Below are 10,830 nucleotides of genomic sequence, written 5' to 3'. Positions count from 1 at the left end.
AACACTAGATACACCTTCAAATGGACGCACGACCAATTCATCAACGACGATACCGTATGAATCCCAACTATGTGGCAAAAGTAAAAGACGAAATAGATAAATTACTACGTGTAGGATTCCTCCGACCGGTAAAAAGGGCCACATGGCTAAGTCCTATTGTGGTCGTCACAAAAAAGAATGGACAAATCCTGGTTTGTGTGGATTACCGGAAACTTAACGTCATCACGATCACGGATGCCTTCCCACTTCCCTTCACTGACAACATCCTCGATATGGTGGCCGGCCACGATTGTTATAGCTTCCTTGACGGTTTCAGTGGCTATAACCAAATTCGCATGCACCCGGATGATCATGAGAAAACAACCTTTGTAACAGAATGGGGTGTATTTGTAGCTGTGCTAATGATGTTCGGCTTGAAAACAACCCCCGCCACATTTCAACACATAATCTCCGAAATCTTCGAGGACTTCATTCTAGCCTTTATGCAACTCTTCCTTGATGATTTCGTTGTTTATGGACAACACTTGGAACACCTTGCGCAATTACGATTATGCCTCAAGAGATGTCGGCATGCACGGCTCAGCCTCAATCCGGCCAAATGTTCTTTCCAAGTGACGAGCGAAGCTTTGTTAGGTCACATTGTTAATAAAGAGGGTATCGCTATGGACGCAGACAAAGTGCAAGCCATCTTGAATGCCCCAGCCCCCACTACGGCCAAACCACTCAGCCGATTTCTGGGCCAAATACGGTGGCATAGTCGTATGCTCTGATACCTTGCCGATTCCGCGACCCCTTTACATGCAGCAGTCCATACAGTGCCTTTTCAATGGATAGAACGAGAAGGCACGACATACCAATCACTGAAAGTCACAATGTCCCAAGCCCCAGTAGTCCAACCCCCAGATTGGACGGAGCCCTTTCACACATTCGTGGACGCATCCGATATCGCGATCGGTAGTGCTTTAATGCAGAAAACCCCACCCAATTGGTATCACCCAGTCTACTACGCCAGTAGAAAGGAATTACTCCACCACGGAATGAGAAGCACTCGGCATGATATATAGCATTACAAAATTTCGGCATTATCTGCTCAGCCGAAAATTCACGTTCCACATAGATCATTCGGCACTACTTTACCTTGTAAATAAGCAAGATCTAACTGGTTGGTTAGCACGATGGATGTTGCTCCTTCAGAAGTTCGATTTTGAGATTCAACACCGACCAAGAGTTCAACACGCGATTGTCTACTACCTTAGCCACTTGGAAACAGGAGAACCACCGGACCAGGAATGCGGTGACTTGTCAAACACCGCCCTATTCTTCATCGACACAACACTCATCGAGTCTGATCCTAATGACGCCTGGATCACCGAAATGTCCCAATTCCTAAGTACGGGACTTCCCCCATACCACCTCCCACTTGACGCTCGAAAACGGTTAGCAGAGCCGAAGCCATAATTTTTGTTTATTCACAAATACACTGTATTACAATGCCTCGGATGGCATCTGGAGGTGCACGGTTCAACAATTCGAGAAAGATGCCATACTTCGGGAATATCACCATGGAATCGCGGGCGAGCATTATGCAGGTAACACCATAACCCGGAAAAACTGGCAGAGTGGGCTCTGGTGGCCAACCACGAAAAAGGATGCTCACGATTTTTGTACTTGTAGGCCCTTTTAAACCTGCCGCCACACGCACCAGAAACAAATATATACTAGTAGCAACTGATTACTGTACGAAATGGGTCGAAGCAAAAGGTCTTCGAGATAACACGGCAGCATCAACCGAAAAATTCATTTACGAAAAATTATGGTGCCATTTCAGTTGTCTAATCGAGCTAGTAAGTGATCACGGAGGACACGTCGTCAATCGAAGAGTCCGCGAATTAACCTCTCACTACACCGTCGTACGCAAGAAAAGCACCCCGTACTACCCCCAAGCTAATGGTCATGCCAAATCCACAAATAAAACCCTTGAGACCATTCTTAAGAAAACTATCAGTGAGAATTGCACGGATTGGGACGATAAATTACACAGTGCTTTATGGGCTTATTGCACGACCTTTAAAACCAGTATCGGTTCAACGCCTTTTCGGCTAGCTTTCAGATTAGAAGCCGTAATGCCCATTGAATTCTAGGTACCCAACTTGAGAGTACAAATAGCCGAATGATTACCGGAATCAGAATCCGAACACCAGCTTCTGGTCCAATTACTCGAACTCGGAGAGCAAGGAATTGTCAGTCTGGCTCAATTGGAGCATGGACAGAAACGAAGGAAATCCTTCGTCGATAGACATTGTCGGATACCAGACAAAACTTTTGAAATCGGGCAGCCGGTCCTAGTTTTCCTAACAAAACTCGGGTCTATGACCAACAATCTTCGATTCCAGTGGATAGGGCTTTTCTGGATCATTGACACGTACAACGGCATCTTTCAACGCGGCACACTAGCTGGCGAAGCACTACTGCATTGGGTCAACGGGTTTCTCTTGAAACCGTACCGTGGAACGGCACCACCTAACCCATTTGCTATTCCGCTGCTTGAGCCGACCATTGCTTCCAACCTACAGCTAGTATTTCATCGACCTTCCTGTTTAATATCTGTCGTTGCCTCATAACTAACGCATTGATGCGTTCCTCCCGTATGTCGTACATTGTTTGAAGAACCAACATCTCGTGCTTGGCTTTTCTATGTCGAGCCATAATTTCGGCGTAAGAATTTCGCAAGATGTATTGACTGCCTTGACCCTTGCCGTTGCTTCCTCCGTTACTGTGTCGATTCGTTGGCTAAACTGTGTTTTAACCTCCTCCAGTTCTTTTATGTGTTGTTTGTGCGTCTATTCGTGTTTGTCGAGCTTGTTAAATAACCAGATGCACTCGTTTTCGGCGTCTTCGTATTTTTGCAAAAATTGACTTGAGCTTACCTACATTTCCACGAGTTCTTTGTTTAGTGAGGCGATTTGTGTGGTCGCAATGTCCTATAAGGACGTAATAGAGTCGACCGCTTTTTATTTTGTCTCCGTGACGTTAGTCATTTTTTCTTGTAGCTCCTTCGTAAGTTCGGCTTCCTTCTGCATGGCTCTCTCCTTGCTTTTGACGGCCTCCATTTGTGCGTCCTCGTAGCATTCTTTCGCTTTTTCTACAATGGCTTTGTGCAAGGCAATCTCTTCTTTGTATTGGCGAATAGTTTCACCAATATCTTCATCGGTTTGCACGGTCGTAGTCGCTAGATTGACAGGGCAAAGGAGGCATGGTCTCATCGGCCGTGTTGGTTCTTTCGCACGCATCGGGCTGGTCCGTCTATATTGTCGTGATGGTCTGTTCAGGCCAGTGTGGTAAGTTCATTTGTGTTGATTGGTCCTTGGAGGTAGAAGGGGGATGCGGTAGAGGGAGGGGGGGTGGCTGATCCCGTTTTTGAAGCTGTTGCTCTAATTCTACCCGTTGTGCTTTAGAGGTCTGCCATAGGTCTGTGACAACTTTTGCTTGTTTTCTTGCCTCCTTGTTACGGTTAGCCTTGTCTTTGGCGGCACGCGTCGCTCTGTCCAATTGCTGGTAAACTTTGACCAACGTCGTGTTGAGTTGTGGAAGCTCAATGCGTGTTCGGCGTTTCTTTGTGGCCCGTTTGCGACCAACCTTTTGAAGTCGGCTCCTCATTTGAAGCCGGCTCATTGTCTAAGGCCCTCTCTATGACTTGTTGTTCGGCGTTTTCTTGGGCCATGCGGGCCGCGACAGCTACTTGGAGATGAGCCAAAAAGTCGATGAGTTTGTATGTCGTGCCATGTTGCAAAAGTGCTCCGAGTCCAAATGCTTCCCCTGGCAGATCGCGGAAGGTTAATACTTCATCCTCCGAAAATCGTGATTGTTGACCTTGCACAATAGGTCTATTGGGATCCAGCGTGGTGGTTGTCATGATCGTGGTAGCTTCCTTCGGGATGATGACCAATTGTTTGGTGGCATCCATCGTTCCATCCTTAGTCTGTGTGGTGCTGTTAATGTTGGTGCAGCGGTGTTTTGCGGCCTGATCAGGTTCTGGGGATGCTTGTTTTTCATGCTCCTGTTGTCGTTTGGTCTCCACAAACCGTGGGACCTCTAGAACAGACATTGGTTGTTCGGCCTGTTTGGTTGGTTTCGAGGGTGGCGTCGGCCGGCGTGAGGGTATTGCCCGTGTCGTTTTATCACGACCGCGTATGGTGATGTTGTCCCCGTCTTCGGTGTTTTGCTCAGCTGGGGTTGTGGAAAGGGCCTGGTTATCTTCATCTTGCCACTCTTCATGCGACAACTGCAACGTTCGTTGTCGTTTAGCCCTAGGGGTTGGAGCAGGGAGCGCCAATGTCTGTCATGGAGGTTGTGCTTGGGGAAGGTACAACACAACAGTGTATTGTGCTAGCATGGGTCAAAATCATTTCCCCGATTAAAAAGAAGCGATGGCCGCTCGAACACCTTCCCTGCTGATGATTCCCCAATCAATTGCTCTGTCGCGGTAAGCCGTAATAAATAATCTTGCTTTTTTATCCGGCATGCCATAGGGGTTTGCGTGGATGCAGGTGTACTCGAGGAGGAAATGGGCTAGGTTCCAAAAGAACTCATTGGGACCTCCATGCATGCGATGAGCTTTTCCCGTAAGTGAATATTCTCCGAAATGTTGTTCCAAGTTTTGTCCGGTATTCGACAATGTCTATCAACAAAGGCTTTCCTTCGTCTCTCTCCGTGCTCCAATTGACCCAAACTGGCAATTCGTTGTTCTCCGAGTTCGAGTAATTGGACCAGACATTGGTGTTTAGATTCCGATTCCGGCAATCGTTCAGCTATTTGTACTCGCAAGCTGGGTACTTGGATTTCAATGGGCATTACGTCTTCTAATCCAAAACCTAGTCGAAAAGGCGTTGAGCCGATACTGGTTTTAAAGGTCGTGCGATAAGCCCATAAAGCATTGTGTAATTTATCGTCCCAATCCGTGCGATTCTCATTGATGATTTTCTTAAGAATGGTCTGAAGGGTTTTATTTGTGGATTCCGCAAGACCATTAGCTTGGGGGTAGTACGAGGTGCTTTTCTTGTGTACAACGGCGTAGTGGGAGGTTAATTCACTAATTCTTCGATTGACGACGTGTCCTTTGTGATCACTTACTAGCTCGATTGGACAACCGAAACGGCACCATAAATTTCCTTTTACGTGGTCGGCCACCAGAGCCCACTCTACCAGTTTTTTCGGGTTGTGGCTTCGCCTGCATAATGCCCGCACGCGATTCCGTGGTGAGATTCACGAAGTATGGTGTCTTTCTCAAATTGTCGAACCGTGCGCCTCGAGATGCCAACTGAGGCCTTGCGATACAGTGTATTCGTGAATACACAAAAATTACGGCTTCAGATTGTTAACCGTTTTCGAGCGTCAAGTGGGAGGTGATCCGGGGGAAGTCTCGTACTTAAGAATTGGGTCATTTCGGTGATCCAGGCGTCGTTAGGATCAGACTGGATGGGTGTTGTGTTGATGGAGAATAGGGCGGCGTCTAGCAAGTCACCACAATCTTGGTCCGGCGGTTCTCCTATTTCCAAGCGGCTAAGGTAATCGTCTATCGCGTGTTGAACTCCTATTCGGTGTTGAATCTTGTAATCAAACTCCTGAAGGAGCGGCATCCATCGCGCTAACCAACTAGTCAAAGCTTGCTTATTTACAAGGTAAAGTAGTGCCGAATGATGTACGTGGAACGTGAACTTTTGGCCGAGCAGATAATGCCGAAATTTCATAACGTTATATATCATGCCAAGTGCTTCTCGTTCCATGGTGGAGTAATTCCTTTCTGCTGTCGAGAGTCGGCGGTTGGCGTAGTAGACTGGGTGATCCCAATTGGGTGGGGTTTTCTGCATTAAAGCACTACCGATCGCGATATCGGATGCGTCCACGAATACGTGAAACGGCTCCGTCCAATCTGGGGGTTGGACTACTGGGGCTTGTGACAACATGACTTTCAATGATTGGTATGTCGTGCCTTCTTGTTCTGTCCATCGAGAAGGCATCGTATGGACTGCTGCATGTAAAGGGGTCGCAGAATCAGCAAGGTATCGGAGCATACGACTATGCCACTGTATTTGGCTCAGAAATTGGCTGAGTGCTTTGGCCGTAGGGGGCGTTGGGGCATTCAAGATGGCTTGCACTTTGTTTGGGTCCATAGCGATACCCTCTTTAAAACAATGTGACCTAATAAAGCTCCACTTGTCACTTGGAAAACACATTTGGCCGGATTGAGGCTGAGCCATGCGTGTCGACATTTCTTGAGGCATAATCGTGATGAGGCCTATTGGGCGTATCGACCGTGTATCTTGAGTGATGTCGATCTTGTTGCATGTCGCTTCACTAATCACATTGACACCTGACCCACCATCGATAATGCATCCAGGAACTTCGTGACCTCGTAAGATGAGTTGTACGGCTGTATTTTGTGAATCGATCAGAGAAGGTCCTGGTGTCGGGGCCATGAGGTTTACGGATGGATGCAACGAATCCCGATTTGTGAGTGAATGGACCGTCTCCTTGAAGCGAGGTAACACGTGGAGCAGTTTATGCAGCGGCATTGAGATTTGGGAGTCCGCAAGTGCCTGCCACCCGGGATCATTAGAGCTAGGTTGATCCGAATGTGCGGTCTGTAGTTGGCCGTGTTTCCGTTCATTGGATTCCGCTATGTCGGCTTTCATACGGTTTATGTTGGCATTATTGGTTGTATCTACCCAATCCTTAGCTTGTTGTCGGCGACGATTGTCACGTTGATTATCGCGGCGACGATTTTCAAAGTGTCGACGGTTGCCGAAATTATGGAAACCACGATTATTTCGGAAGCCACGATAATTCCGTGGGGCATCGTGGCCGTAATCCCTGGAGGAGTGGTGGTGATCCTGATGACAGTGCCAGTGCTCGTTTGTGTGGTGTGTCTGATTGGGGTAGCAACATGGCTCAGTATGATATTGGTTTCCCTTATTGTAACACATTGTCGTGGAGAAAACCGTCCCTGGGAGGAATCGGTGGATGGTGTGCGTGAACCAGACCTTACACACGGGCACATGTTTGATATATTTACATACATAGTTAAGTACAGGTCGGCGATGTAATTATCCTAGGTTGCACGAATTCATTAAGAAGGGAATCGAAGAGGATCTCTATCTGAAAGGACAAAGAATAACATTGATTTAACTGTCTGTAAACGGCTCTCTCTCCTTGTGCTATAAAATGAGAGGAAAAGGGCTTAAGTGGGGATCGCATTCTTTTTTAGGAAGAAGTGTTGTCGGACTGGGAACCGAGCTCTCTCCTCCACCATCATTGTTGTTTCTGCCGGGATTTTGGGTTAGGTTGGTTGCCTGTGTGCTTCCGATAGAGGCCCCACTGCATATTTCAGTGCGTGTGTTCGTCTGTGTTGAGTCTGTAACCGGCTTGCCGGTTGTACCATTGCAAGCTCTGTAATCTATATTGTTATTGGAATTGATTCTTTCGTTTCTATCTCTCTGTGCTTCTGCGAATCTCTATCCCTCTCGTCTCTCACGCTCCTCGGTTCAGGGCCCCCGCGGTCCCGCCTTATTTCATACGCGAGAGCATAACAACACGACATTTATTTGGTGAACCCGACGTGAAGCAAGGCGGCAGAGGAATCGAAAATGAGGGGATCGGAGCTTGTTGAAGCCATGGCAGCAGCAGTCGATCGGATAGTAAGTGCTCGCGAGGGCACTGGCGCCCTCGACAGGGCCATTGAAGTGATTGTCGGTACAATAGGCCGGTTCGATGGAAAGGACGCCACGATTTATTTGGTGGCCTACCGGGCCAAAATGGTGATAAGGGATTCCCCGGAGGAGAGGCGTCTGGCTGGGTTCCCTCAGGTAGCGACACCGGGCATCCACGCAAAGGTCCTCGAGCTGTAGGTTGGATGCCAGACCTAGTGGAATTCAAATCGCAGTTCCTCGAACAATACGGGCTTGATGACACGCTTCGGTTATCGAAGCGGGACTTTATGGATTGGGTGGAGACCCCAGGGAAGGAGAGGAATGCGCCAGCGCTCCTCCGGGATTTTGAAGAACGCTTCGCACGTCTTTCAACACTAGACAGGACTGTACTGGACACGAGCCATGTTCTCTTATTTGTCAAAGTTGTGGACGTGCGGGATCGGGAGCAAGTGGGTCTCTTGCTGGAGACGGACGATGGGCTGACGACCGACTAGGCCGTGGTAAAAGGGGTTTGCGGCCATTTCGACAAACAGCGTGAGTGGGTCGACAAGGGCTCGTTAAGGGCACAAGCGGTTGCGGCGAGAAACCTCGAGGAACCCCCACCAACGCGCAAGGAGGAAAGCTGAGATTGGCTTGATACAGGCTCGTCCAGCGTGGTCAAGGGCCCGTCCGACGGAGCGGCTCTGGAAGAACTGACGCAGTTGGTACGAGACCCCCAGATTGCACAAGCGAGGAGGGACGGCGGCGAGCAGCCTCGCGACTGAAGCCCTCCGGGTGGGCATCGGTGCTTGTGATGTGACGCAGTTGGTCACATCTAGAAGGACTGTGTGGACTTCGCAGAAGCAATTAGGGCTAATGTGGTGTACCTATGGAACAGGAGGGTGCACGCTAGCGAGACCCGAAGAGCCCTGGAGCTGAATATTGGACGGGGAGGAATGAAGAGGCTGATGGAAGAAGCGGCGGCGCGCCACGCGGAGACCATCCACTACTCGGCGTCGGCAGGGATCCGGGTCGGGAGTGACGAAGGCCGGAAGACGAAAGACTCCGAGTTCTGGCCAGTGGTGCTAGAAGGCCTCGTCGGCGTGTGATTGAGAAGGGAGGAAGCAGACTGCGTGGAGAGACGGGTCCGGGAGGTCACCAGGTGGAGCGACCCGGTCGAAGAAAAGACTAGCTTTGTGGAAGTCGTGTGCCAGAATTACGAGGTTTTGGTAGAATATAAGCATGTGGGGAAAACCGGAGGGGCCGGACCCTCATAGCGGTACAAGACCCGATCCGGGCGAAAGCAGAATGACGTTGGTGTTGCCGACACACCGGACAAAGCAAAGAAAGCCGGTTACCGGTTGAGCACTGAGATAGAAAGAATGACAGACCTGTGGAAGGTCCTTGAGGAAATAATCTTGGACAGCAAGGTGGAGTTGTCGTTGGGGGAAGTGCTCGGGATCGCCAAGAAAGAATTCCATGACTCCATCGTGGACCTAGTGAAGAGAAAAAGGCTTTCGACGGAGCCGGAGCCGGAGAAGCCAGTTGAGGTGCGAACGACGCACCTAGAAGACATGGCCCTGGAAGATGAGTTGGCGGAAAGCCACTATTCAAAGCTACACTGGGCAAGAGCCACTACGGAGACCCCGGTTAGGATCGGGGACGTTCAGGAGCCGGTGGTGGCATTGGTAGACCACGGTTCGGAGATCAACCTGATGTCTATGGACTTCTACAAGAAGGGCAAGTGGCCAATCAACACCAAGCACAGGTGGAAAATACGAGTGGCGACGCGCACCACGGAAGAGCTACATGGGGCCTGCCCGAATGTGTGGGTGAAAATCGGTGATGTCGAGATCGATCAGCACTTCTCTATGCAGGAGACATCCTCGCATCCGATGATACTCGGAGAACCGTACATTACGGCAGCACGTATGGAGACGAAAGTGCTGGATAACGGTTCAGCGTACGCACACGTGGCGTATCGAGCTCCTGTAAAAAGTGAGGGTTTTATACAGGAACTCGATACGCTGTACCGAGTTCCCCATGATAATAGACACATCTAGAAAGGAACTCGATACCCTGTATCGAGTTCTAGTGATTGAAAAACATATATTTTTTAAAAGTGTCTGTACAGTTAGGCGCTTACCTAGTATCTTGGCGCTCACTCTTCTTAGAATACATGATTGTCATGGTAAATGCTAACGGGGAGATGACAATTGGTGTTGTGTGCTCTGGGCTTTGCGTTTCAAGCAAAAATATTGGTGGAAGAATATGTATAAAGATGTAGCAAAATTCACTGAAAGTTGCGAGAAATGTCAAATTGTTGAGAGATCAAGCTCAACTTAGTTTAGTTAGTTAGTCAACCATGTAAGTTCGTAGTTACCTAGATAGAATCTAGTTAGAAGTGTTGACTATAACGCCTTAAATAGGACCTTGTACTTAAGTGGGATATTCTAGATCCTCCATCCCTAAGTACATTTAATATAGGACTTACACGGTTGTACCTATATTCTCCTCACACATGTGCACCCTTGCACATGAGATCTATATATACCTCATTGATGGTATTTTTGAATTTGATGATGATGATGATAATGCTAATTTAATATACTTACTCATCCCCCATCTTGTGTTGTTCATAAGTGTATCTCTCTCTCTCACACACACACACACACATATACACACGCATATCACGTAATCTTCCGCTTATCAACTAATCACATAATTGAGTACTAATTAATCCTTGTTTAATTACTTACCTAATTCTTAACATGGTATTAGAGCGTGTGGTTTAGAAAGACCACTAAGCCCACCCGACTCCATGATTGTGTGTTCGAGATGCCGACGACAAAATCCGGCTATCGGTTACCGTAGTGCCGCCACGTAGCACGTGTACGTGATCGAAGGAAGAAAAGCAAAAGAAGAGAAGACACTACAATCAACATGAACACACAAATGGGTAGCTCGCTCCCTAGTGAAAAGCTAGACCGGAGTAATTATTCATCTTGGGAGTACAAGATAACCCAAAACCTCGTCTGCCAAGGGTATTGGAGGTACATCAACGGCGCTCAAGAAAATCAACCCGACTCAAAGAACGCCGACTACGCAACATGGGAGCAAGCGGCTAGTCGAGTCACGTATTGCT

This window comes from Azolla caroliniana, unplaced genomic scaffold (assembly GCF_043228905.1).
Source record: "Azolla caroliniana isolate FFs.n. ecotype wild unplaced genomic scaffold, voAzoCaro1.0.p SCAF_22, whole genome shotgun sequence".
Lineage (NCBI taxonomy): Eukaryota > Viridiplantae > Streptophyta > Polypodiopsida > Salviniales > Salviniaceae > Azolla > Azolla caroliniana.
Note: the sequence above shows the minus strand (reverse complement) of the source record.